This window comes from Perna viridis, chromosome 1, assembly GCF_037379345.1.
Source record: "Perna viridis isolate PV_CMFRI_1.1 ecotype Kerala chromosome 1, ASM3737934v1, whole genome shotgun sequence".
Classification (NCBI taxonomy): domain Eukaryota; kingdom Metazoa; phylum Mollusca; class Bivalvia; order Mytilida; family Mytilidae; genus Perna; species Perna viridis.
The window spans coordinates 28,249,138-28,276,878 of NC_142445.1; the positions used below are offsets into that span (position 1 = coordinate 28,249,138).

A 27,741-nucleotide genomic window follows, 5' to 3' on the forward strand; every position below is an offset into this window, starting at 1 on the left:
CTCTATTCGGAAGAACCTCTCCAAAACAGCATTCAGATACCTCCTTTCTTGTTGGTGTTGCCTCTTTGCCGAATCTTAGACTGTGCACAAATTTCACGAGTGTCGTTATATACGTTTGCATGGCCGATAAAAAAGTAACATTTAAGTTATTTTTGTGATTTCGAATTTCTCATCCAAACGAAAGTTTGAAACTGCCTATATATATATTTATTTATTTATTATTCATATTTGGGATCGACTACGTATTCTTTTGTTCGGATATCTCTGTCTCCCTCTTCTGTTGAATATTATACGTGTTTTTACATCTTGCATTTAATATACTTTAGCAAAATATACAGTTCAGATGTCGATTGTGTCGTGCGCGTGTATTAAAATGGTCTTTCAAGTCCATATATTATTGGATGTATACAAACGTTCATCACTAAAAATTTCCATTGGTACAATCAAGCGGCTCGTTGGTCTAGGGGTATGATTCTCGCTTTGGGTGCGAGAGGTCCCGGGTTCGAATCCCGGACGAGCCCGTACTTTTTACCGTTTGAAAGCGCTGTTTATGGACCCATAAGTATTTATTATCCCGTGAATCGGGTAACTGTTTCCGTAGTGTAGTGGTAATCACGTCCGCTTCACACGCGGAAGGTCCTGGGTTCGAGCCCCAGCGGAAACATTATATTTTTGATCTCCGTTATGTGCTGCCAAAGTGACACGGTTCGTAGACAATCAATTACTCTTATCACATGTTGAGCATATATGTTGCAAACTTATTTATTAAAAATGTACTGAGTTATTGAAGCGTTTGTGGAATTGTACATTTTTTTTTAAATAACTAACTTTGATACGACAGAAAGGTGAACACAGTTAAATTTTAATCGTGCTTGCTTCTTGGAATTGAATGTTACAAGTCATAGGTGTTGTGTACAACAAACATGTAGTTTATTGTTTGAATTCTTGAGCCTTCATTTTATAAGCCAAAAGTTAATCTGGGTTAAGCATAACGGCTCGTTGGTCTAGGGGTATGATTCTCGCTTAGGGTGCGAGAGGTCCCGGGTTCGAATCCCGGACGAGCCCAATTTTTGACAACGGTACATTCCACAAAATGGCGTCACGTACCACTTCGAATGTTTGTAATAATATATGTTTGCGACGATTTTTATTTTGTTCATGAAGTAATATTAAACGTATACGATACAACGCGCAAATTTGATATTCCGACGCTGACTTTGACAATGGAGAGTGTTATTCAATATTCCAGCCAAATGGTGTTGGTATAGCATCTTTCTAGTATATTCATATGTATCCTATTTTTGATTCCATTGTTTAAAGTATCGAATATTTCGCGTTTAAAATACTATATGTATGTAAGTATGTATGTATGTGTTGGTCTCGCGGTAGTCATCTTGTTCTTCAATTTACCGCGGTAGTGACAGATATTAGGAAGTTCTTGATGCACTAGTATGCCGTTAGTGGTTGGCATGTTTTGTACTATTATCTTGATTGATTTTGAATTTGTACAGCTTTGCCACGTTTACGTTGTAATCGGTTTCTCTTCCACATTGTTAAATAGATTAAATCTACTACTAATATTTAAGCGGCTCGTTGGTCTAGGGGTATGATTCTCGCTTTGGGTGCGAGAGGTCCCGGGTTCGAATCCCGGACGAGCCCTTACTATTTTTTTCCCTGAATACTTCTGTTTCATAGACAAATGGAATGTGTGATCTTTATACAATCGAACGGACGAAATTTTATTGATACGTAAACTATTCCTCTATTCGGAAGAACCTCTCCAAAACAGCATTCAGATACCTCCTTTCTTGTTGGTGTTGCCTCTTTGCCGAATCTTAGACTGTGCACAAATTTCACGAGTGTCATTATATACGTTTGCATGGCCGATAAAAAAGTAACATTTAAGTTATTTTTGTGATTTCGAATTTCTCATCCAAACGAAAGTTTGAAACTGCCTATATATATATTTATTTATTTATTATTCATATTTGGGATCGACTACGTATTCTTTTGTTCGGATATCTCTGTCTCCCTCTTCTGTTGAATATTATACGTGTTTTTACATCTTGCATTTAATATACTTTAGCAAAATATACAGTTCAGATGTCGATTGTGTCGTGCGCGTGTATTAAAATGGTCTTTCAAGTCCATATATTATTGGATGTATACAAACGTTCATCACTAAAAATTTCCATTGGTACAATCAAGCGGCTGGTTGGTCTAGGGGTATGATTCTCGCTTTGGGAGAGGAGTCGAACGCACCCAAGATGTCAGACGTGTTTTGTTACAGTGTTCTTAATGTTTGTGGAATTAGTTAGATTATCAGTTTTGGAATGGATTTTCCAGCCGAAATATAGTGATATGATGGACATAGTTACACAAGTAGTAAGTTTCAGTTGACAAAATACGTATTTATATACAATTGACATTATCGTGATAGCTTCTGCCGTTTTTGATTTGAGGGTCTTGTGGAAAATTGATTTATGAATTCAATGTTGAGAGATTAATTTATGTGAAAATGGATTGTCTACCGAAAACATTAACTTCTTTGTTGAAAATTGTAAATGAACAATATACTGATTTTAGCTGGACATCTACTGAACAAAATGGAAGAATGAAAATATCTTTATTGTGGACAAATGGTGATAAATCAACGAAACGGAAATCTAATGCATCTAGAAAACGTGACCGGAAACGACTGAAGCAATTTGTAGAAAAGAAAAATTCAGAAAATAAAACATCTGAAAGCGAAGATGAATCGTTTATTGAAAGTGATACAGAAAGTGATATTCCATCTGAACCCACCGATGCGTTAATGGACGTGATCGACAGTGTTCCGTGTAGCGCCTCATTGACGGTAAATACTAACAAAGGAAAGCAGTCAAGTGAAGAGAATAACCAATTGCGAACCGAGAGTGTGAAACATGTTAACGGAAATTTAAATGCCACAGGGAAAATATGTATAAGTGAACATTCGAATACACAGAATATGTTAACTAAATCTCATGACGTTGTGAATACAGAAAGTATTTCGAACACTGAAGAGAAATCAAAATCTCGACAGACACCAGTTCTAGATAAAATTGTTATCAAAACTTCGTTGAGTATGTGTAGCGCAACACTATTAACGTTGATCCCAATGATTAATTTAATCATGTCCTACTCATTGGGAAAGGAAGAGGACATTCATTATTTCGGTCCAGGAACAAAGCGGTACACGTACGCTTTGCACAATATTGAAAACGATTTTGATGATGTTAGGAAAACTAAATATATGAATAGTGATATAGCTAGTGCAATTGAGAAAATGGAAATTGTTGCCCGCAGGAAAATAGAGACATGGTTAAACTAGGTCTGATTTGATTTTTAAAATGTATGATAAAGTTTGAATGTATGGAAAATGTTTTGAAATATTTTTTTTTTACATTTTTTGCATGCCAATGTTTTAAAGCAGTCTGGAATGGATAGCCAGCCGGAATCTTTAATATTTGGATATGAAATTGTGTATTGTATTTCAATTACCTTTTCACTTGTTTTTACATTTTACCTAAAATTAAAAAAAAAAGAAAATAAAAATGTGCATGAATACAGTGAAAGAGTACAACTGTGATATCTCTTGTGCGTACATGATTGTGAATAAAAATATATTAAATGTATGAATATAAAAATTTTGTAGGTATTGCGAAAATGGACAATTGTGGTGACTTTGTTTTCTATGCGTATGTAATTGACATATATGATATAACTAATCAATATGATAATAGTATGTCTATGAGAATATTAATAACAATATCTCTTTGATTTGTAAATGTTTTTCTGTTAATAAAATTTTATCAAGATAAAAAAAAAGATTCTCGCTTTGGGTGCGAGAGGTCCCGGGTTCGAATCCCGGACGAGCCCGTACTTTTTACCGTTTGAAAGCGCTGTTTATGGACCCATAAGTATTTATAATCCCGTGAATCGGGTAGCTGTTTCCGTAGTGTAGTGGTAATCACGTCCGCTTCACACGCGGAAGGTCCTGGGTTCGAGCCCCAGCGGAAACATTATATTTTTGATCTCCGTTATGTGCTGCCAAAGTGACACGGTTCGTAGACAATCAATTACTCTTATCACATGTTGAGCATATATGTTGCAAACTTATTTATTAAAAATGTACTGAGTTATTGAAGCGTTTGTGGAATTGTACATTTTTTTTTAAATAACTAACTTTGATACGACAGAAAGGTGAACACAGTTAAATTTTAATCGTGCTTGCTTCTTGGAATTGAATGTTACAAGTCATAGGTGTTGTGTACAACAAACATGTAGTTTATTGTTTGAATTCTTGAGCCTTCATTTTATAAGCCAAAAGTTAATCTGGGTTAAGCATAACGGCTCGTTGGTCTAGGGGTATGATTCTCGCTTAGGGTGCGAGAGGTCCCGGGTTCGAATCCCGGACGAGCCCAATTTTTGACAACGGTACATTCCACAAAATGGCGTCACGTACCACTTCGAATGTTTGTAATAATATATGTTTGCGACGATTTTTATTTTGTTCATGAAGTAATATTAAACGTATACGATACAACGCGCAAATTTGATATTCCGACGCTGACTTTGACAATGGAGAGTGTTATTCAATATTCCAGCCAAATGGTGTTGGTATAGCATCTTTCTAGTATATTCATATGTATCCTATTTTTGATTCCATTGTTTAAAGTATCGAATATTTCGCGTTTAAAATACTATATGTATGTAAGTATGTATGTATGTGTTGGTCTCGCGGTAGTCATCTTGTTCTTCAATTTACCGCGGTAATGACAGATATTAGGAAGTTCTTGATGCACTAGTATGCCGTTAGTAGTTGGCATGTTTTGTACTATTATCTTGATTGATTTTGAATTTGTACAGCTTTGCCACGTTTACGTTGTAATCGGTTTCTCTTCCACATTGTTAAATAGATTAAATCTACCACTAATATTTAAGCGGCTCGTTGGTCTAGGGGTATGATTCTCGCTTTGGGTGCGAGAGGTCCCGGGTTCGAATCCCGGACGAGCCCTTACTATTTTTTTTCCTGAATACTTCTGTTTCATAGACAAATGGAATGTGTGATCTTTATACAATCGAACGGACGAAATTTTATTGATACGTAAACTATTCCTCTATTCGGAAGAACCTCTCCAAAACAGCATTCAGATACCTCCTTTCTTGTTGGTGTTGCCTCTTTGCCGAATCTTAGACTGTGCACAAATTTCACGAGTGTCGTTATATACGTTTGCATGGCCGATAAAAAAGTAACATTTAAGTTATTTTTGTGATTTCGAATTTCTCATCCAAACGAAAGTTTGAAACTGCCTATATATATATTTATTTATTTATTATTCATATTTGGGATCGACTACGTATTCTTTTGTTCGGATATCTCTGTCTCCCTCTTCTGTTGAATATTATACGTGTTTTTACATCTTGCATTTAATATACTTTAGCAAAATATACAGTTCAGATGTCGATTGTGTCGTGCGCGTGTATTAAAATGGTCTTTCAAGTCCATATATTATTGGATGTATACAAACGTTCATCACTAAAAATTTCCATTGGTACAATCAAGCGGCTCGTTGGTCTAGGGGTATGATTCTCGCTTTGGGTGCGAGAGGTCCCGGGTTCGAATCCCGGACGAGCCCGTACTTTTTACCGTTTGAAAGCGCTGTTTATGGACCCATAAGTATTTATTATCCCGTGAATCGGGTAACTGTTTCCGTAGTGTAGTGGTAATCACGTCCGCTTCACACGCGGAAGGTCCTGGGTTCGAGCCCCAGCGGAAACATTATATTTTTGATCTCCGTTATGTGCTGCCAAAGTGACACGGTTCGTAGACAATCAATTACTCTTATCACATGTTGAGCATATATGTTGCAAACTTATTTATTAAAAATGTACTGAGTTATTGAAGCGTTTGTGGAATTGTACATTTTTTTTTAAATAACTAACTTTGATACGACAGAAAGGTGAACACAGTTAAATTTTAATCGTGCTTGCTTCTTGGAATTGAATGTTACAAGTCATAGGTGTTGTGTACAACAAACATGTAGTTTATTGTTTGAATTCTTGAGCCTTCATTTTATAAGCCAAAAGTTAATCTGGGTTAAGCATAACGGCTCGTTGGTCTAGGGGTATGATTCTCGCTTAGGGTGCGAGAGGTCCCGGGTTCGAATCCCGGACGAGCCCAATTTTTGACAACGGTACATTCCACAAAATGGCGTCACGTACCACTTCGAATGTTTGTAATAATATATGTTTGCGACGATTTTTATTTTGTTCATGAAGTAATATTAAACGTATACGATACAACGCGCAAATTTGATATTCCGACGCTGACTTTGACAATGGAGAGTGTTATTCAATATTCCAGCCAAATGGTGTTGGTATAGCATCTTTCTAGTATATTCATATGTATCCTATTTTTGATTCCATTGTTTAAAGTATCGAATATTTCGCGTTTAAAATACTATATGTATGTAAGTATGTATGTATGTGTTGGTCTCGCGGTAGTCATCTTGTTCTTCAATTTACCGCGGTAGTGACAGATATTAGGAAGTTCTTGATGCACTAGTATGCCGTTAGTGGTTGGCATGTTTTGTACTATTATCTTGATTGATTTTGAATTTGTACAGCTTTGCCACGTTTACGTTGTAATCGGTTTCTCTTCCACATTGTTAAATAGATTAAATCTACCACTAATATTTAAGCGGCTCGTTGGTCTAGGGGTATGATTCTCGCTTTGGGTGCGAGAGGTCCCGGGTTCGAATCCCGGACGAGCCCTTACTATTTTTTTTTCCTGAATACTTCTGTTTCATAGACAAATGGAATGTGTGATCTTTATACAATCGAACGGACGAAATTTTATTGATACGTAAACTATTCCTCTATTCGGAAGAACCTCTCCAAAACAGCATTCAGATACCTCCTTTCTTGTTGGTGTTGCCTCTTTGCCGAATCTTAGACTGTGCACAAATTTCACGAGTGTCGTTATATACGTTTGCATGGCCGATAAAAAAGTAACATTTAAGTTATTTTTGTGATTTCGAATTTCTCATCCAAACGAAAGTTTGAAACTGCCTATATATATATTTATTTATTTATTATTCATATTTGGGATCGACTACGTATTCTTTTGTTCGGATATCTCTGTCTCCCTCTTCTGTTGAATATTATACGTGTTTTTACATCTTGCATTTAATATACTTTAGCAAAATATACAGTTCAGATGTCGATTGTGTCGTGCGCGTGTATTAAAATGGTCTTTCAAGTCCATATATTATTGGATGTATACAAACGTTCATCACTAAAAATTTCCATTGGTACAATCAAGCGGCTCGTTGGTCTAGGGGTATGATTCTCGCTTTGGGAGAGGAGTCGAACGCACCCAAGATGTCAGACGTGATCGGTTATTGGACATATCATAGGATGGTGTTTACATATTGCCGCTCCGGTTGAATGTGCCGTTTTGGTGAGTTCAGCTTTATTTCTGTGTTCAGATACATTTCGTTTTGTAGAGCATTGTTTATTTGACTTAAAGTGATAAGACCACTTGTCTATTTTGTTCGTTTATTTCCCCTTTTCCTGCATTTCACTGCAGGAAAGAGGGGGGAGGAAAGTTGCGTTTGATTCGGTTTTACTGATACAACCAATCACCAAATTTAGTTATGGAGAACAAAGCACCGGAAAGTTCTGGAAATCGCAATATTGGTGCGAAAAGGTATGATAGTGGTAGAAAAGGTGAAAGAACCCGAAAATACACGAGTTCAAAAAGGGAATATAAAAAAGAGTGTACCGTTAAGATTGTTAAAATTGGGAAAACATCTGAGACTCCATCAAAAATAATTAAAGCAGTGGAGGATGTTTGTGGAGTAAACACTGTGTTAGCAGTTGTCCCTGATGATATGGAGGATTCGTACTGTATTACGATGGATAGTGAACAAAATGCTGACAAATTAACCAGGGGTGTTAATATTGAAAGTAAAAACTATGATTGCCTATTTTTGTTTGATAATTCAGTTATAGTTTCATTCATTCATTTGCCTGCTCATCTTAGTGATGAGCTTATTCTTGACGTATTGAGAGAAAAGAATTGTAAGCCTCTGTCCCAGGTATTTAGGCATGTTCATCCAGGAACTGAGGTTGCTGATGGAACAAGATATGTGAGAGTACAGTTTCCGCCTGGCCTAATTTCTCTTCCATGGTCAATAAAATTTGATACTGGATTAGGAACACGAAATTTCCGTGTTAAACATGATCACCAGAGGCAATTATGCAACTATTGTGGATCTCCTGGCCATAAATATAGACAATGTCTACAATTAGTTTGCTATAATTGTGATAAACATGGACATAAAGAAAATGAATGTAAAATTCCACCGTGCCAGAGGTGCAAAAAAAGATTGAGACATTGTGAGTGCAAGGAAACAAAATGCCAATATTGTAACAAAGAAATTTGTGAATGTCCTTGTTTTACTTGTGACCAATCTAAAGAAGAATGCAGATGTAAGTGCAGAGAATGTGGAATAGTAACTGCGCGATGTGCATGTAGAAAGGGATATACTGGTAGAGGTAGAGAATTTAGGGGTAAAGAGAAGGAAGAAGAAAGTCATGACAGTGATCAAATATCACGTGAGAATGGCGATAGGGAGGATTTGGAAGGTACATACTCTGACGAGGACGAAAATGGAGGTGACTCAGTTCAGATAGAAAACAAGCGAGATAATAAGTGTGATGACAAGCAGTCTCTTGAAGGTGAAGTTTCGGTAAATATACGTAATGAGACAACAGATGTGGTCTTCGGGGCCACTGTAGAAAATGATGATATGGTCTTCGGGACCACTGCCAAGAAACGGGATGTGGTCTTCGGGACTACAGAAGAGAGAACTAAGGTCTTCGGGGCCAATGCAAATGATGGAAAGCTCAAAAAGAGCATGAATGATAAAAATGTGGTCTTCGGGGCCTCAGATAACCGGGATAAGGTCTTCGGGACCGAAGGTAACAAAAGTGTTGATAAACAATGCACTGGAGATTTGGTAGAAGATGAATCAATGATAGAAAAGACTAAAGGACAGAAAAGACAGAGAAATGAGATTTCGAGAGCATGTGACTCTGATGATGAAATTGTGATTATTAACAAGCATATTGTAACACAAAATGACATTAAAGAAAATAGTTTTGATAGTGATGATATGGAAACTGACATCTCCTCCAGTGATTGTAACACTGGAGTTGATGTCGCAAATGATGCAAAAGATAATTTGTCTTGTTCCCAGAGCAGTGGTACAAGTACTGTGGACTTAGGTCCACCTGAAGGGAAAAAAAGAAGGAACAGGATGAAATTTTATCCTAATATCAATAGTGTTCAGAAAGACAAACTCAACCAAAAGAATGTTAATAATGGAGATGTTTAATTTATTTTATCTGATTTTTACTTTTGCAATGGTGCTTTTTGTAAGTAACAATTGTAATGGTTTGAGAGATTGTGATAAATTTAAGAAGTATGTAGCCATTATAGATAATAGTAAGATTGATTTTTTGTTACTGCAAGAAACTTTCTGGGATGATGATTTTATGTTGAATATTGATAGGATGTATGATGGATGTGTCTTATACTCTAATAGTAAGACTAAAAGACAAGGTGTTGCTATACTTGTAAATAAAAAATTTAAAAACAATGTAAAAGAAATTTTTAAGGATGAAGAAGGTAGATTTTTACATGTTCAACTTCAACATGAAGGATGTATTTACAACATACTGAATGTATATGCTTATAATTCTATTAAGGAAAAATGTGAACTGTTTTCTTTTCTTTGTCATTATATGAATTCATATGATAATATAATACTATCTGGTGATTGGAATACAACTTTGTCAAACCTTGATAGGTCTGGTAAATCAATTCATAGAGATGATATGAGTTTTAAGTCATTGTGTAATTTTATGACTGATAACAATCTATATGATATATGGAGAGCTAGAAATCCTGGTGTTCGAACTTTTTCATGGAAACGTGTTAGTGAATCCTATTTACAACAATCAAGGTTGGATTATTTTTTAATTTCTAGAAATTTGTCAAGTTTTGTACAATATGTAAATTACAAAGATACCACATTAAGTGATCATTCTTTTGTAGAAATGAGAGTTGTTTTTGATAATGTAGAAAGAGGTCCAGGTATATGGATTTTGAATAATACTTTATTAGATAATGAAGAATATGTATTAAATATTACGAATATGATTGAGGACAATAAGAAATGTACTCTTTTTGATGATGATGTATTGATTTGGTGGGATAATTTAAAATATAGAATTAAGAAATTCTCTCAAGTTTTTAGTAAGAGAATTGCAAAAGAGAAAAATGCTGAATATTATTGTTTACAAAATAAGATTCAAAGGTTATGTATGAGGATTGCTGCAGGAGAAATTATAGATGTAGAAAGATATGAAAACTTAAAGTTAGAATTAAGTTTATTAGAAGAAGAAAAATGTAAAGGTGCTATTTTGAGATCAAAAGCTTTTTGGGCTACAGAAAACGATAAATGTACAAGGTATTTTTTGAATTTAGAAAAGTACAAGCAAGAAAGTAACTGTATTAAAGAACTTACTGATTATGATGGTAAAACTGTTGTGTCTGATACTGAAGGTTTGTTAAACTTACAGTATAAGTTTTATGATAAGTTGTATTCATGTGTGGAAACAGACAAAAATGCTATGGATGATTTTTTGCAAAATATAGATGTAAAAGTTGATGATCATGATCAAGAAATATGTGATAATGATATTACTGCAAAAGAGATCTTTGTTGCATTACATAAAATGTCCAAAAATAAGAGTCCAGGATCTGATGGACTAACAGTTGAGTTTTATTGTAAATTTTATCATGTTTTAAAGGATATTTTACTGAAGGTGTTTAAGGCAATAGAAAATCGTAACACGTTATCAAGGTCAATGAGAAATGGTGTACTTTCTCTTATTTATAAGAAGAAAGGTGATAGAAGGGATTTGAAGAATTATAGGCCGATTTCATTGTTACAAGTTGATTATAAGATATTAGCACGTGTCATGTCAAATAGATTTAAGTCAGTACTTTGTAAAATAATATCAAATAGCCAGTCATGTTGTATACCTGGTAGAGATATTGCAGATACAATAGCCAGTGTACGTGATGTAATAAATATGGTTGATAATGATGATGTAGAAGGGTATATTTTAAAATTTGATCAAGAGAAAGCTTTTGACAGAGTGAGTCATGATTATCTCATTAGAGTATTAGAAGGTTTTGGTTTTGGATGTAAATTTATTAATTGGATTAGGATTTTTTATACTGATATTCAAAGTACTGTCAAGTGTAATGGTTTTTTAACAAAATATTTTAAAGTTAGAAATGGTATTAGGCAAGGATGCCCTATTAGTGCTTTATTGTATGTTTTATCAGCAGAACCACTGTCAATGACAATAAAGAAAGACTGTAATATTAATGGTATACGTATACCTTATAGTAATGAAACTGCAGTTTTGTTTCAACATGCAGATGATACTACATTATGTTTGAGTGATAAAAAATCTATTAAATATACTTTTGATGTATTTGATTTATATAGTAGAGCATCAGGTTCTAAGATTAACAGAAGTAAGTCTGAAATTTTATGTATTGGAAAAGGAAATTTGACTGATGATGATAAGACTGTACTTGGATTAAGAGTTTGTGAAAAATGTATTCAAGTTCTTGGTGTTTATGTTGGTGTAGATATTGATGTATGTAATGATATGAATTGGAAGGATAAGATAAGAAAAATAAGATGTATTGTTAATATGTGGAAACAAAGACGTTTGACTTTATCTGGAAGGAATGTTGTAATTTCTTCTTTATTGGTATCTAGAATTTGGTATTTATTAGCTGTTTCTCCAATACCTGAAAATGTGTTGACAGATTTGAAACAAATATGTATTGATTTTTTGTGGGATTCTAAATCTCATTTAGTACAATATGCAACTATTACTGGTATGAAACAAGATGGTGGCTTGAATTTTCAAGATATATATTTAAAAATGTTATCATTTAGATTAAAATTTTTAGGGAGATTTTTAAATCCTGATTGCAATTGTATTTGGAAAAGTACCTTTAGCTATTTTTTGAGAAGAGTGCATTGTATGAATCTTTCGAGGTCTGTTCTATTTTTGTTTTTAAACAAAAAGGATTTATTATGTTTACCGCATGTGTACAGAGAAATGTTGGAAGCATGGCAGTGTATTAGAAAAGATATAACTTTTAATATAGGAGACTCTGATGTTTATAATCAACCACTGTTTTATAATAGTTCTAAGTTTGTGTCTGGTAAACAATGGGAATATTTTATAAAAGCTGGTATTGTTCAAATTAAAGATATTTCATATGAAGCTATACCTGGATTTTTGCCAGTTCATGCAATTTTTGATATGATGAGAGAAAAAGAAATAGATGTTACTTTTAACATTGTCAGAAAATTGTATATGTTATTATTGAATCACATTCCTGTCGAGTGGAAAGAAGTTGTTTTGACAAAATGTAATGTGAAAAATGATGAACTGTCTCAATTCTATGTTCAGTTTGACAATAAAGTATGTGACATGTCGTTGTGTAAAACAAAAAGATTTTATACGTTACTGTTACAAAAGTGTTTTATTAAACCTAAATGTTATGAATTTTGGTGTGAACAATGTGATATTCATGAAAGTGATTTCTGTTTTGTTTGGAAACAGATACATAGTTTCTGGAAACCATCTGAATGTATTGATCTAGATTTCAAGTTATGTCACAATAAGATTTTTACTAATGTTAAACTATGTAAAATAGGAATAATAGACAGCAATGTGTGTCAAAACTGTGACTGTGAAGAGGAAACTTTATTTCATATATTTATAACATGTGACATACTTGTTAACTTTCATGATTTCGTATTTGATATTTTAGAGACACTATTTGTACAATCAGAGGTGAACTTAATACAGGAATATACTTATATGACGTTATTTTTGTTGGGTGTATCAACCAGTGTAAAGGGTGTAAATGTTCACTTTGTTAATTTTTTGCTGTCTATTGGAAGACTGTGTATAATGAAACAAAGACAAATGTTCAAAAATGGTACACGAAGTATTAACCTAATTCAATATTTCAAATACACACTGAGACATTACATTTGTTATTTTTATATGTATTGTAAATCTACAAACAGACTTTCAGTCTTTCATAAAAAGTTCTTGAGAGACAATCCCATTGTAATATTAGAAGAAGATGTGTTGTTATTCAAACTGTGATAAATTGTATATTCTTAAATTGTGTAATATTCTGATTTTATAGACATTCTGATTTGCATTGTTATTTAGTATTGTTTTATTCAATAAAGATAAAAAAAAAAAAAAAAAAAAATTCTCGCTTTGGGTGCGAGAGGTCCCGGGTTCGAATCCCGGACGAGCCCGTACTTTTTACCGTTTGAAAGCGCTGTTTATGGACCCATAAGTATTTATAATCCCGTGAATCGGGTAACTGTTTCCGTAGTGTAGTGGTAATCACGTCCGCTTCACACGCGGAAGGTCCTGGGTTCGAGCCCCAGCGGAAACATTATATTTTTGATCTCCGTTATGTGCTGCCAAAGTGACACGGTTCGTAGACAATCAATTACTCTTATCACATGTTGAGCATATATGTTGCAAACTTATTTATTAAAAATGTACTGAGTTATTGAAGCGTTTGTGGAATTGTACATTTTTTTTTAAATAACTAACTTTGATACGACAGAAAGGTGAACACAGTTAAATTTTAATCGTGCTTGCTTCTTGGAATTGAATGTTACAAGTCATAGGTGTTGTGTACAACAAACATGTAGTTTATTGTTTGAATTCTTGAGCCTTCATTTTATAAGCCAAAAGTTAATCTGGGTTAAGCATAACGGCTCGTTGGTCTAGGGGTATGATTCTCGCTTAGGGTGCGAGAGGTCCCGGGTTCGAATCCCGGACGAGCCCAATTTTTGACAACGGTACATTCCACAAAATGGCGTCACGTACCACTTCGAATGTTTGTAATAATATATGTTTGCGACGATTTTTATTTTGTTCATGAAGTAATATTAAACGTATACGATACAACGCGCAAATTTGATATTCCGACGCTGACTTTGACAATGGAGAGTGTTATTCAATATTCCAGCCAAATGGTGTTGGTATAGCATCTTTCTAGTATATTCATATGTATCCTATTTTTGATTCCATTGTTTAAAGTATCGAATATTTCGCGTTTAAAATACTATATGTATGTAAGTATGTATGTATGTGTTGGTCTCGCGGTAGTCATCTTGTTCTTCAATTTACCGCGGTAGTGACAGATATTAGGAAGTTCTTGATGCACTAGTATGCCGTTAGTGGTTGGCATGTTTTGTACTATTATCTTGATTGATTTTGAATTTGTACAGCTTTGCCACGTTTACGTTGTAATCGGTTTCTCTTCCACATTGTTAAATAGATTAAATCTACTACTAATATTTAAGCGGCTCGTTGGTCTAGGGGTATGATTCTCGCTTTGGGTGCGAGAGGTCCCGGGTTCGAATCCCGGACGAGCCCTTACTATTTTTTTTCCTGAATACTTCTGTTTCATAGACAAATGGAATGTGTGATCTTTATACAATCGAACGGACGAAATTTTATTGATACGTAAACTATTCCTCTATTCGGAAGAACCTCTCCAAAACAGCATTCAGATACCTCCTTTCTTGTTGGTGTTGCCTCTTTGCCGAATCTTAGACTGTGCACAAATTTCACGAGTGTCGTTATATACGTTTGCATGGCCGATAAAAAAGTAACATTTAAGTTATTTTTGTGATTTCGAATTTCTCATCCAAACGAAAGTTTGAAACTGCCTATATATATATTTATTTATTTATTATTCATATTTGGGATCGACTACGTATTCTTTTGTTCGGATATCTCTGTCTCCCTCTTCTGTTGAATATTATACGTGTTTTTACATCTTGCATTTAATATACTTTAGCAAAATATACAGTTCAGATGTCGATTGTGTCGTGCGCGTGTATTAAAATGGTCTTTCAAGTCCATATATTATTGGATGTATACAAACGTTCATCACTAAAAATTTCCATTGGTACAATCAAGCGGCTCGTTGGTCTAGGGGTATGATTCTCGCTTTGGGTGCGAGAGGTCCCGGGTTCGAATCCCGGACGAGCCCGTACTTTTTACCGTTTGAAAGCGCTGTTTATGGACCCATAAGTATTTATAATCCCGTGAATCGGGTAACTGTTTCCGTAGTGTAGTGGTAATCACGTCCACTTCACACGCGGAAGGTCCTGGGTTCGAGCCCCAGCGGAAACATTATATTTTTGATCTCCGTTATGTGCTGCCAAAGTGACACGGTTCGTAGACAATCAATTACTCTTATCACATGTTGAGCATATATGTTGCAAACTTATTTATTAAAAATGGACTGAGTTATTGAAGCGTTTGTGGAATTGTACATTTTTTTTTAAATAACTAACTTTGATACGACAGAAAGGTGAACACAGTTAAATTTTAATCGTGCTTGCTTCTTGGAATTGAATGTTACAAGTCATAGGTGTTGTGTACAACAAACATGTAGTTTATTGTTTGAATTCTTGAGCCTTCATTTTATAAGCCAAAAGTTAATCTGGGTTAAGCATAACGGCTCTTTGGTCTAGGGGTATGATTCTCGCTTAGGGTGCGAGAGGTCCCGGGTTCGAATCCCGGACGAGCCCAATTTTTGACAACGGTACATTCCACAAAATGGCGTCACGTACCACTTCGAATGTTTGTAATAATATATGTTTGCGACGATTTTTATTTTGTTCATGAAGTAATATTAAACGTATACGATACAACGCGCAAATTTGATATTCCGACGCTGACTTTGACAATGGAGAGTGTTATTCAATATTCCAGCCAAATGGTGTTGGTATAGCATCTTTCTAGTATATTCATATGTATCCTATTTTTGATTCCATTGTTTAAAGTATCGAATATTTCGCGTTTAAAATACTATATGTATGTAAGTATGTATGTATGTGTTGGTCTCGCGGTAGTCATCTTGTTCTTCAATTTACCGCGGTAGTGACAGATATTAGGAAGTTCTTGATGCACTAGTATGCCGTTAGTGGTTGGCATGTTTTGTACTATTATCTTGATTGATTTTGAATTTGTACAGCTTTGCCACGTTTACGTTGTAATCGGTTTCTCTTCCACATTGTTAAATAGATTAAATCTACTACTAATATTTAAGCGGCTCGTTGGTCTAGGGGTATGATTCTCGCTTTGGGTGCGAGAGGTCCCGGGTTCGAATCCCGGACGAGCCCTTACTATTTTTTTTCCTGAATACTTCTGTTTCATAGACAAATGGAATGTGTGATCTTTATACAATCGAACGGACGAAATTTTATTGATACGTAAACTATTCCTCTATTCGGAAGAACCTCTCCAAAACAGCATTCAGATACCTCCTTTCTTGTTGGTGTTGCCTCTTTGCCGAATCTTAGACTGTGCACAAATTTCACGAGTGTCGTTATATACGTTTGCATGGCCGATAAAAAAGTAACATTTAAGTTATTTTTGTGATTTCGAATTTCTCATCCAAACGAAAGTTTGAAACTGCCTATATATATATTTATTTATTTATTATTCATATTTGGGATCGACTACGTATTCTTTTGTTCGGATATCTCTGTCTCCCTCTTCTGTTGAATATTATACGTGTTTTTACATCTTGCATTTAATATACTTTAGCAAAATATACAGTTCAGATGTCGATTGTGTCGTGCGCGTGTATTAAAATGGTCTTTCAAGTCCATATATTATTTGATGTATACAAACGTTCATCACTAAAAATTTCCATTGGTACAATCAAGCGGCTCGTTGGTCTAGGGGTATGATTCTCGCTTTGGGTGCGAGAGGTGAGGGGCTGGTTTTTGGATGTACCATGTTTAACATGTAAACAAAGTGTTGTCCGGAAATTATTCTGATTTTGGTGAGTTCTTCGCCATATTTGTAACTGTAAACATTTCCTGAAGTTTAATGTGTATTATGTGATTGAATGTGACATATATTATCGCATAATATTTGTTGAATAGCCCCTTTTCCTGTGTTTTCGTTACAGGGAAAAGGGGGAGGGAAGGTGTGTTCGATTTGTATTCAGTGGTTTGACTAAAGACTGATGGCAAACTTTAATAATAGTGGGGGAGAAAGTTCCCGAAAAAACATGAATTTTTCAAATGAACAGTTCTCAAAGGAGAAAACCGTTTTAGTTGGTTGCCCCGTAGATGGTTTTGGTGCCGTGGAGGCTGAAATGATTATTGATGAAATTGAGACGAAATGTGGTGTTGGAAGTGTCGTTGCATGCGTACCGAAAAATGGAGTTGGTTATGAGGTGGTACTAAGAGAGAGAAAAATGATAGAATCCGTTATTGGTGAACTATCTTTAAATGGTAAAAAGTGCGCTGTTAATGAATTAGAGGCAAGTTTTAAGTACGTTTCAATTCTAAATTTAAGTATGTATGTCTCAGATCGAGAAATTATTGATAGATTTTCCAAGATTGGAGTGGAGATTGTTTCTCCGATAAAGAAGCATAGGATGAAGTCAAAGAATAATGTCTTTGACGGAACTCGTATTTTCAAAGTTAAACTTCCGCCGAACATGGCTTCAATACCGTATTCAATGAAGTTTTCAGTTAATGAAAAGGAGACGGCTTACTACCGGGTTATTCATAACCAACAAGTCAAGGTGTGCTCTGGGTGCTTTAGCTCAGAACATATATACAAAGACTGTCCAGAATTTAAATGTTTTGAATGTGGTCAGCAGGGGCACATTAGTAGAAAATGTTTAAAAAACAAGTGTGCGTTTTGTTTTCGAAAGAAAGACTATTGTAATTGCAAAGCCAGAGAAGAATTGCAAATTGTGAATCATTTTCCACAATTTTCTTCTGAGAATTTGCAGGAAATGTCATGTCGGGAGTTGATAAAAGAAGCAGATGAGGAGGCTATGAAAACCACAGATGTGAAAGTTGGATATATGGATAAAAATTGTAAGGAGAAGGAGGGTTGTACAAGTGTGCAGGAGAATGTTGATTCTCGTGAAGGTACAGATGTAGGAGATAGTATGGAAGATGGAATCGTGAGTGTAAATGGCGATGCTAGTCATTACACTGAGGATGTAGATGAAGTGGGTTTTGGTGAAAGTGCTAAAGGTGGTGCTAGCCTTTGCACTGATGATGAGGGTGACGGTGATTGGAATGGAGATGGTATTTACATTGATGAGGAGGAGTGTTTTGAGATGGATGATGGTGTTGGTGATGACAGTGCGGAATGTGTCAGAGATGATAAAGTCAAGAAAGGTACAGATAAAGAATTAAACAATATTTGTTTGAATAATTGTAATATTGAACCAGTTTTGCTTACTAAATCAAATGTTGAATTGTCTGGTGAAAATAGAATTGATAAAATGTCTGATGGTTTTAGTGTTGAAAGTGCTGTCTCCCCCCTTGAACAAAATGACAGTAGCCAGGGGGAAGTCAGAAGTTCATGTGATTCTCTGGATGAGATTACTATGGACACTTTTCCCGTGGTCAGTGAAGACCAAGAGGAAAGTGGAGATACTTTCACTGTTGTAGGGAAGAAGAGAAATTACTTGGGTATTAAAAGGAGAAGTATGCTTAATATCAAGCCTAATATTAAAGCAGCAAGGTTGTCAAATTTACAAAAACATTTGAATAGTTAATAATGGAGTGTTTAATGTTGTATATTATTAGAATTATTTTTGTGATGGCTACTTATAACTTCATAAGTTTTAATTGTAATGGTCTATGTAACCAAAGTAAAAAGGATTGTATTTTTTCATTATGTAATGAAAGAAAGTATGATATGGTATGCTTACAGGAAACATTTTGGAATAATATTATTTTTGAAGATATAAAGAATGATAAGACATTATGGAATGGTGATATTTTTGCAAGTAATAGTAACTGTAATAGACAGGGTGTTGCAATTCTTGTCAGTAAAAACCTTAAAAATGTATTTAAAGTTTGTGAATGTGTACCTGGTAGATTTATTCATATTCAAGGTAAAATCAATGATAAAATTGTAGATATTTTTAATTTGTATGTTCCTAATAGTGTAAGTGAAAAATGTGAATTTTTTGAAGATTGTAAAAGTAAAATTAAAGGAGACGGATATGTTATAGTAGCAGGCGATTTTAATACTGCACTGTCTCCTTTAGATAAAAGTGGGAAAACTGCTTTTTATGCAGATAGGTCTGTGAAATATCTTAATACTATGATGCACGATAATTGTTTGTTTGATGTCTGGAGAGACAGAAATGCAGGTGTCAAAATGTTTTCACGAAAACAAGTTGTACAAGGTTTTTTGACACAAAGTAGAATTGACTATTTTTTAGTTTCTAGTAATGTTAAGCCCTGTATTAAAAATATTTTTTATAGAGATACTTGTTTTAGTGATCACTGTATTGTTAGCATGAAATTAGATTTTACAGAGGTTGAAAGAGGACCAGGTATCTGGATTTTTAACTATTCCTTATTAGATAATGAAGAATATGTAACAAGAATCAGAAAGTTATTAGAAGATGAAATATGTTCAGATTTTTATTATTCAAACCCTCTCATTTGGTGGGATAATTTGAAATTTAGTATTAAGAGAATAAGTCAAATCTATGGCAAAGAAAATCAGAAAGAGAGAAGCAAAGAATATTTTAAATTGCAAAATAAGTTACAAGAATTGTCAGTGAAGTCTGCATGTGGTATAGAAATTGATTATGTAAAATATTTAGAATTAAAAGATGAACTTGAAGCTATAGAAAAACATAGATGTAATGGTGCTATATTAAGGTCTAAATGTCAACATGCCTTAGAAAGTGACAAGAATACTGCTTATTTCTTAAGTCTGGAAAAATATAAACAAAATAAGAATTTGATAAGTACTTTGAGAAATTGTGATGGTAATGCTGTTAGTAGTACTGTGGAATTATTAGATGTTGTGCATAATTTTTATAAAAAATTGTTTTCATGTGTAAATACTGACAATGATGCAATCAATGACATGTTAGATTGTGTTGATGTTAAAGTTGATGATATTGATATTACTAAATGTGATGATGATATATGTATTGATGAGATTGAACAATCATTGAAAGGAATGAAAAAAGGCAAAACGCCTGGCTCTGATGGATTGACTGTTGAATTCTATCTTTATTTTTTAAATGAATTGAAACCTGTATTGAAATATATTTATGATAGTATTGAAGAAAATAAAGTTTTATCTAGGTCTATGAGATATGGCATGATTAATTTGATATATAAGAATAGAGGTGACAAATCTGAACTTAAAAATTTCAGACCTATAACTTTATTAAATGTGGATTATAAAATACTAGCAAGAGTAATGGCTAACAGGTTTAAGTTTGTATTACCAAAAATTATATCACCTACTCAAAGTTGCTGTATTATAGGTAATGACATTTCTGACACTACTGCAAGTGTTAGAGATATTATTGATTTGGTTGAAATGGATGATTTAGAATGTTACTTGTTGAAACTTGATCAGGAAAAAGCATTTGACAGGGTTGGACATGAATATTTATTTTCTGTCTTGCAGAAATTTGGATTTGGGGAGAAATTTATTTCTTGGATAAAAATATTTTATACTGACATTTTCAGCACTGTCAAGTGTAATGGGTTCCTGTCCAAATACTTTCAATTAAAGAACTCTGTAAAGCAAGGTTGTCCTATATCAGCTTTATTATATGTATTAGTAGCTGAACCATTGAGTACAATGATTAAAAAGAATAGTAGTATTAGAGGTTTGAATATTCCTAATACAAACGTTGAAGAAAAGATTTTTTCACATGCTGATGACACTACTTTAATTTTGTCTGACAAAAATTCAGTAGATGAAGCCTTTAGAGTTTTACATTTGTATGAACAAGCATCTGGGGCAAAATTAAATAAGGATAAATCGGAAATTTTGGCATTGGGAACTGGAACTATTTCAAAACATGAATTAGATGCTTGGAGTATTAGAGAGTGTGATGGGGTTTTACAGCTTTTAGGCATATGGATTGGTAAGGATAAATCTCTTTGTGATAGTTTGAATTGGGATTGCAAAGTACAATCTATTTTGAAGCTATTGAATTTTTGGAAAATGAGACACTTATCAATACATGGTAGATTAACTGTAATAAATACTTTATTGATGAGTAAACTTTGGTATACTCTTATGGTTGTTAATATACCAGAAAAACATTATTTAGAAATTAAGAAGATATGTATTGATTTTTTGTGGAATGATAAACCATCTCTAGTTGCATATGATGTAATAACTAATAAGGTGTTAGATGGTGGTTTAAATTTTCCTGACATTTTTCATAAAATGTATGCATTTAGACTAAAGTTTTTAAGTAGGCTATTAGATATGGATTATAATGCTGTTTGGAAAGTTACATGTCTTTATTTCTTTTCTAAAGTACAAGGAATGAATCTTGGTGTTGAAATATTGCATTGCGATTTTACTCATAGACAATTAGGATGTTTGCCTGATTTTTATAAATGTATGTTGTATGCATGGGGGAAGATACGTCATTGTATGGAAATAGAAATTAATGTGACTAACGTTTTTGATATTCCCCTCTTCTGTAATCCAATGATTGTGAATGGTGATAGTATGTTATATATGAGAACATTTATAGAAGCAGGTATTGTCAAGATTAAGGACTTAGCTTATGAATGCAAGAAAGGTTTTATGAAGGACACTTATATTCAAGATATTGTATCTCAAAAGTTCCCTGATGTTTCCGTTGATAAAATTATTAAAGTAGTGAAATGTATTAAGCAATGTATTCCACAAGATTATGTAGTTTTAGTTGAAGAAAATGCAAACACTTGTAAAGCAACTGTTTTAAATATAATTTACAGCGTTAATGGTAGAAAGTATGCTTTACCTAATACAACAAGATCATTTTATGATATACTGTTAAAGACATTAACAAGAGATCCTAATTCTATAAAATACTGGTGTGAAATATTTCCAGATTTTGATGTTCAAAAAGTACAAAAAGTTTTGAAATTTTCATTTTTACAAAGTGATTGGATTGAGTCATCATTCAAAATTTTCCATAGAGTTTTCTTCACTAAGGAGAGACTGATGAAATGCCAAATTACTGTTGATTCTATTTGTCCAGTTTGCAAAGATGTGCATGAAGACTTGGAGCACTTGATCATTGTGTGTAGATGTTTGACTCAGTTCAATGACTTTTTTAAAGATTTCCTACATAACATTATGTGTAATAGTTCTACTAGCTTTGTCAATACTCTAGATTTCAATTATATATGTTACTTTGGTCTAATCAAGAAGGATAAAAATATAAACTTATACTTTGTAAATACAGTTTTATGTGCTAGAAGATTCTGTGTAGTAAAGAGGAGAAATATCTCTATGAAGGATGATCATTTGATAGACATAGTGCCATATTTTAAAAATGTTCTGCAAAAACATGTGAGTTATGCATACTTGTATTATAAACAGAAGAAGTGCATGTATTTATTTGAAAAGTATTATTTAAACAAAAATCCTGTATTAAGGATAAGTAATGATGAAGTACATATTGAGTTTTAATTGAGATCTGTTGTTAATAATTGTTACAATTCTAACCAACACTGTGATAATATGAATTAATGGGAGACTAGCCCAATAATTCTTTTATGAATGTATTTATTTGAATAAAATTTTATCAAAATAAAAAAAAAAGATTCTCGCTTTGGGTGCGAGAGGTCCCGGGTTCGAATCCCGGACGAGCCCTTACTATTTTTTTTCCTGAATACTTCTGTTTCATAGACAAATGGAATGTGTGATCTTTATACAATCGAACGGACGAAATTTTATTGATACGTAAACTATTCCTCTATTCGGAAGAACCTCTCCAAAACAGCATTCAGATACCTCCTTTCTTGTTGGTGTTGCCTCTTTGCCGAATCTTAGACTGTGCACAAATTTCACGAGTGTCGTTATATACGTTTGCATGGCCGATAAAAAAGTAACATTTAAGTTATTTTTGTGATTTCGAATTTCTCATCCAAACGAAAGTTTGAAACTGCCTATATATATATTTATTTATTTATTATTCATATTTGGGATCGACTACGTATTCTTTTGTTCGGATATCTCTGTCTCCCTCTTCTGTTGAATATTATACGTGTTTTTACATCTTGCATTTAATATACTTTAGCAAAATATACAGTTCAGATGTCGATTGTGTCGTGCGCATGTATTAAAATGGTCTTTCAAGTCCATATATTATTGGATGTATACAAACGTTCATCACTAAAAATTTCCATTGGTACAATCAAGCGGCTCGTTGGTCTAGGGGTATGATTCTCGCTTTGGGTGCGAGAGGTCCCGGGTTCGAATCCCGGACGAGCCCGTACTTTTTACCGTTTGAAAGCGCTGTTTATGGACCCATAAGTATTTATAATCCCGTGAATCGGGTAACTGTTTCCGTAGTGTAGTGGTAATCACGTCCGCTTCACACGCGGAAGGTCCTGGGTTCGAGCCCCAGCGGAAACATTATATTTTTGATCTCCGTTATGTGCTGCCAAAGTGACACGGTTCGTAGACAATCAATTACTCTTATCACATGTTGAGCATATATGTTGCAAACTTATTTATTAAAAATGGACTGAGTTATTGAAGCGTTTGTGGAATTGTACATTTTTTTTTAAATAACTAACTTTGATACGACAGAAAGGTGAACACAGTTAAATTTTAATCGTGCTTGCTTCTTGGAATTGAATGTTACAAGTCATAGGTGTTGTGTACAACAAACATGTAGTTTATTGTTTGAATTCTTGAGCCTTCATTTTATAAGCCAAAAGTTAATCTGGGTTAAGCATAACGGCTCGTTGGTCTGGAGGAGTCGAACGCACCCAAGATGTCAGACGTGTTTTGTTACAGTGTTCTTAATGTTTGTGGAATTAGTTAGATTATCAGTTTTGGAATGGATTTTCCAGCCGAAATATAATGACATGATGGACATAGTTACACAAGTAGTAAGTTTCAGTTGACAAAATACGTATTTATATACAATTGACATTATCGTGATAGCTTCTGCCGTTTTTGATTTGAGGGTCTTGTGGAAAATTGATTTATGAATTCAATGTTGAGAGATTAATTTATGTGAAAATGGATTGTCTACCGAAAACATTAACTTCTTTGTTGAAAATTGTAAATGAACAATATACTGATTTTAGCTGGACATCTACTGAGCAAAATGGAAGAATGAAAATATCTTTATTGTGGACAAATGGTGATAAATCAACGAAACGGAAATCTAATGCATCTAGAAAACGTGACCGGAAACGACTGAAGCAATTTGTAGAAAAGAAAAATTCAGAAAATAAAACATCTGAAAGCGAAGATGAATCGTTTATTGAAAGTGATACAGAAAGTGATATTCCATCTGAACCCACCGATGCGTTAATGGACGTGATCGACAGTGTTCCGTGTAGCGCCTCATTGACGGTAAATACTAACAAAGGAAAGCAGTCAAGTGAAGAGAATAACCAATTGCGAACCGAGAGTGTGAAACATGTTAACGGAAATTTAAATGCCGCAGGGAAAATATGTATAAGTGAACATTCGAATACACAGAATATGTTAACTAAATCTCATGACGTTGTGAATACAGAAAATATTTCGAACACTGAAGAGAAATCAAAATCTCGACAGACACCAGTTCTAGATAAAATTGTTATCAAAACTTCGTTGAGTATGTGTAGCGCAACACTATTAACGTTGATCCCAATGATTAATTTAATCATGTCCTACTCATTGGGAAAGGAAGAGGACATTCATTATTCGGTCCAGGAACAAAGCGGTACACGTACGCTTTGCACAATATTGAAAACGATTTTGATGATGTTAGGAAAACTAAATATATGAATAGTGATATAGCTAGTGCAATTGAGAAAATGGAAATTGTTGCCCGCAGGAAAATAGAGGCATGGTTAAACTAGGTCTTATTTGATTTTTAAAATGTATGATAAAGTTTGAATGTATGGAAAATGTTTTGAAATATTTTTTTTTTTACATTTTTTGCATGCCAATGTTTTAAAGCAGTCTGGAATGGATAGCCAGCCGGAATCTTTAATATTTGGATATGAAATTGTGTAATGTATTTCAATTACCTTTTCACTTGTTTTTATATTTTACCTAAAATTAAAAAAAAAGAAAATAAAAATGTGCATGAATACAGTGAAAGAGTACAACTGTGATATCTCTTGTGCGTACATGATTGTGAATAAAAATATATTAAATGTATGAATATAAAAATTTTGTAGGTATTGCGAAAATGGACAATTGTGGTGACTTTGTTTTCTATGCGTATGTAATTGACATATATGATATAACTAATCAATATGATAATAGTATGTCTATGAGAATATTAATAACAATATCTCTTTGATTTGTAAATGTTTTTCTGTTAATAAAATTTTATCAAGATAAAAAAAAAAAAAAAGATTCTCGCTTAGGGTGCGAGAGGTCCCGGGTTCGAATCCCGGACGAGCCCAATTTTTGACAACGGTACATTCCACAAAATGGCGTCACGTACCACTTCGAATGTTTGTAATAATATATGTTTGCGACGATTTTTATTTTGTTCATGAAGTAATATTAAACGTATACGATACAACGCGCAAATTTGATATTCCGACGCTGACTTTGACAATGGAGAGTGTTATTCAATATTCCAGCCAAATGGTGTTGGTATAGCATCTTTCTAGTATATTCATATGTATCCTATTTTTGATTCCATTGTTTAAAGTATCGAATATTTCGCGTTTAAAATACTATATGTATGTAAGTATGTATGTATGTGTCGGTCTCGCGGTAGTCATCTTGTTCTTCAATTTACCGCGGTAGTGACAGATATTAGGAAGTTCTTGATGCACTAGTATGCCGTTAGTGGTTGGCATGTTTTGTACTATTATCTTGATTGATTTTGAATTTGTACAGCTTTGCCACGTTTACGTTGTAATCGGTTTCTCTTCCACATTATTAAATAGATTAAATCTACCACTAATATTTAAGCGGCTCGTTGGTCTAGGGGTATGATTCTCGCTTTGGGTGCGAGAGGTCCCGGGTTCGAATCCCGGACGAGCCCTTACTATTTTTTTCCTGAATACTTCTGTTTCATAGACAAATGGAATGTGTGATCTTTATACAATCGAACGGACGAAATTTTATTGATACGTAAACTATTCCTCTATTCGGAAGAACCTCTCCAAAACAGCATTCAGATACCTCCTTTCTTGTTGGTGTTGCCTCTTTGCCGAATCTTAGACTGTGCACAAATTTCACGAGTGTCGTTATATACGTTTGCATGGCCGATAAAAAAGTAACATTTAAGTTATTTTTGTGATTTCGAATTTCTCATCCAAACGAAAGTTTGAAACTGCCTATATATATATATTTATTTATTTATTATTCATATTTGGGATCGACTACGTATTCTTTTGTTCGGATATCTCTGTCTCCCTCTTCTGTTGAATATTATACGTGTTTTTACATCTTGCATTTAATATACTTTAGCAAAATATACAGTTCAGATGTCGATTGTGTCGTGCGCGTGTATTAAAATGGTCTTTCAAGTCCATATATTATTGGATGTATACAAACGTTCATCACTAAAAATTTCCATTGGTACAATCAAGCGGCTCGTTGGTCTAGGGGTATGATTCTCGCTTTGGGAGAGGAGTCGAACGCACCCGAGATGTCAGACGTGTTTTGTTACAGTGTTCTTAATGTTTGTGGAATTAGTTAGATTATCAGTTTTGGAATGGATTTTCCAGCCGAAATATAGTGATATGATGGACATAGTTACACAAGTAGTAAGTTTCAGTTGACAAAATACGTATTTATATACAATTGACATTATCGTGATAGCTTCTGCCGTTTTTGATTTGAGGGTCTTGTGGAAAATTGATTTATGAATTCAATGTTGAGAGATTAATTTATGTGAAAATGGATTGTCTACCGAAAACATTAACTTCTTTGTTGAAAATTGTAAATGAACAATATACTGATTTTAGCTGGACATCTACTGAACAAAATGGAAGAATGAAAATATCTTTATTGTGGACAAATGGTGATAAATCAACGAAACGGAAATCTAATGCATCTAGAAAACGTGACCGGAAACGACTGAAGCAATTTGTAGAAAAGAAAAATTCAGAAAATAAAACATCTGAAAGCGAAGATGAATCGTTTATTGAAAGTGATACAGAAAGTGATATTCCATCTGAACCCACCGATGCGTTAATGGACGTGATCGACAGTGTTCCGTGTAGCGCCTCATTGACGGTAAATACTAACAAAGGAAAGCAGTCAAGTGAAGAGAATAACCAATTGCGAACCGAGAGTGTGAAACATGTTAACGGAAATTTAAATGCCGCAGGGAAAATATGTACAAGTGAACATTCGAATACACAGAATATGTTAACTAAATCTCATGACGTTGTGAATACAGAAAATATTTCGAACACTGAAGAGAAATCAAAATCTCGACAGACACCAGTTCTAGATAAAATTGTTATCAAAACTTCGTTGAGTATGTGTAGCGCAACACTATTAACGTTGATCCCAATGATTAATTTAATCATGTCCTACTCA

At 34.0% G+C, this 27,741-nt stretch overlaps 21 non-coding genes across 21 annotated transcripts; all 21 read left to right on the forward strand.

Moving 5' to 3' along the window:
• Nucleotides 1-449: 449 nt before the first annotated feature.
• On the forward strand, nucleotides 450-521 carry Trnap-ugg (transfer RNA proline (anticodon UGG)). Its single transcript has one exon. It is a non-coding gene; the product is annotated as a tRNA-Pro (tRNA).
• Nucleotides 522-591: 70 nt separating this feature from the next.
• Nucleotides 592-664, forward strand: Trnav-cac (transfer RNA valine (anticodon CAC)). Its single transcript has one exon. It is a non-coding gene; the product is annotated as a tRNA-Val (tRNA).
• A 329-nt stretch (nucleotides 665-993) lies between these two features.
• Nucleotides 994-1,065, forward strand: Trnap-agg (transfer RNA proline (anticodon AGG)). Its single transcript has one exon. It is a non-coding gene; the product is annotated as a tRNA-Pro (tRNA).
• A 522-nt stretch (nucleotides 1,066-1,587) lies between these two features.
• Nucleotides 1,588-1,659, forward strand: Trnap-ugg (transfer RNA proline (anticodon UGG)). Its single transcript has one exon. It is a non-coding gene; the product is annotated as a tRNA-Pro (tRNA).
• A 2,311-nt stretch (nucleotides 1,660-3,970) lies between these two features.
• Trnav-cac (transfer RNA valine (anticodon CAC)) lies at nucleotides 3,971-4,043 on the forward strand. Its single transcript has one exon. It is a non-coding gene; the product is annotated as a tRNA-Val (tRNA).
• Nucleotides 4,044-4,372: 329 nt separating this feature from the next.
• On the forward strand, nucleotides 4,373-4,444 carry Trnap-agg (transfer RNA proline (anticodon AGG)). The gene has a single exon. It is a non-coding gene; the product is annotated as a tRNA-Pro (tRNA).
• Nucleotides 4,445-4,966: 522 nt separating this feature from the next.
• On the forward strand, nucleotides 4,967-5,038 carry Trnap-ugg (transfer RNA proline (anticodon UGG)). Its single transcript has one exon. It is a non-coding gene; the product is annotated as a tRNA-Pro (tRNA).
• A 550-nt stretch (nucleotides 5,039-5,588) lies between these two features.
• Nucleotides 5,589-5,660, forward strand: Trnap-ugg (transfer RNA proline (anticodon UGG)). The gene has a single exon. It is a non-coding gene; the product is annotated as a tRNA-Pro (tRNA).
• Nucleotides 5,661-5,730: 70 nt separating this feature from the next.
• Trnav-cac (transfer RNA valine (anticodon CAC)) lies at nucleotides 5,731-5,803 on the forward strand. The gene has a single exon. It is a non-coding gene; the product is annotated as a tRNA-Val (tRNA).
• A 329-nt stretch (nucleotides 5,804-6,132) lies between these two features.
• Nucleotides 6,133-6,204, forward strand: Trnap-agg (transfer RNA proline (anticodon AGG)). Its single transcript has one exon. It is a non-coding gene; the product is annotated as a tRNA-Pro (tRNA).
• Nucleotides 6,205-6,726: 522 nt separating this feature from the next.
• On the forward strand, nucleotides 6,727-6,798 carry Trnap-ugg (transfer RNA proline (anticodon UGG)). Its single transcript has one exon. It is a non-coding gene; the product is annotated as a tRNA-Pro (tRNA).
• A 6,744-nt stretch (nucleotides 6,799-13,542) lies between these two features.
• On the forward strand, nucleotides 13,543-13,615 carry Trnav-cac (transfer RNA valine (anticodon CAC)). The gene has a single exon. It is a non-coding gene; the product is annotated as a tRNA-Val (tRNA).
• A 329-nt stretch (nucleotides 13,616-13,944) lies between these two features.
• Trnap-agg (transfer RNA proline (anticodon AGG)) lies at nucleotides 13,945-14,016 on the forward strand. Its single transcript has one exon. It is a non-coding gene; the product is annotated as a tRNA-Pro (tRNA).
• A 522-nt stretch (nucleotides 14,017-14,538) lies between these two features.
• Trnap-ugg (transfer RNA proline (anticodon UGG)) lies at nucleotides 14,539-14,610 on the forward strand. The gene has a single exon. It is a non-coding gene; the product is annotated as a tRNA-Pro (tRNA).
• Nucleotides 14,611-15,160: 550 nt separating this feature from the next.
• On the forward strand, nucleotides 15,161-15,232 carry Trnap-ugg (transfer RNA proline (anticodon UGG)). The gene has a single exon. It is a non-coding gene; the product is annotated as a tRNA-Pro (tRNA).
• A 70-nt stretch (nucleotides 15,233-15,302) lies between these two features.
• Trnav-cac (transfer RNA valine (anticodon CAC)) lies at nucleotides 15,303-15,375 on the forward strand. Its single transcript has one exon. It is a non-coding gene; the product is annotated as a tRNA-Val (tRNA).
• Nucleotides 15,376-15,704: 329 nt separating this feature from the next.
• On the forward strand, nucleotides 15,705-15,776 carry Trnap-agg (transfer RNA proline (anticodon AGG)). Its single transcript has one exon. It is a non-coding gene; the product is annotated as a tRNA-Pro (tRNA).
• Nucleotides 15,777-16,298: 522 nt separating this feature from the next.
• On the forward strand, nucleotides 16,299-16,370 carry Trnap-ugg (transfer RNA proline (anticodon UGG)). Its single transcript has one exon. It is a non-coding gene; the product is annotated as a tRNA-Pro (tRNA).
• A 7,052-nt stretch (nucleotides 16,371-23,422) lies between these two features.
• Nucleotides 23,423-23,494, forward strand: Trnap-ugg (transfer RNA proline (anticodon UGG)). The gene has a single exon. It is a non-coding gene; the product is annotated as a tRNA-Pro (tRNA).
• Nucleotides 23,495-23,564: 70 nt separating this feature from the next.
• Trnav-cac (transfer RNA valine (anticodon CAC)) lies at nucleotides 23,565-23,637 on the forward strand. Its single transcript has one exon. It is a non-coding gene; the product is annotated as a tRNA-Val (tRNA).
• Nucleotides 23,638-26,161: 2,524 nt separating this feature from the next.
• Trnap-ugg (transfer RNA proline (anticodon UGG)) lies at nucleotides 26,162-26,233 on the forward strand. Its single transcript has one exon. It is a non-coding gene; the product is annotated as a tRNA-Pro (tRNA).
• Nucleotides 26,234-27,741: the final 1,508 nt, after the last annotated feature.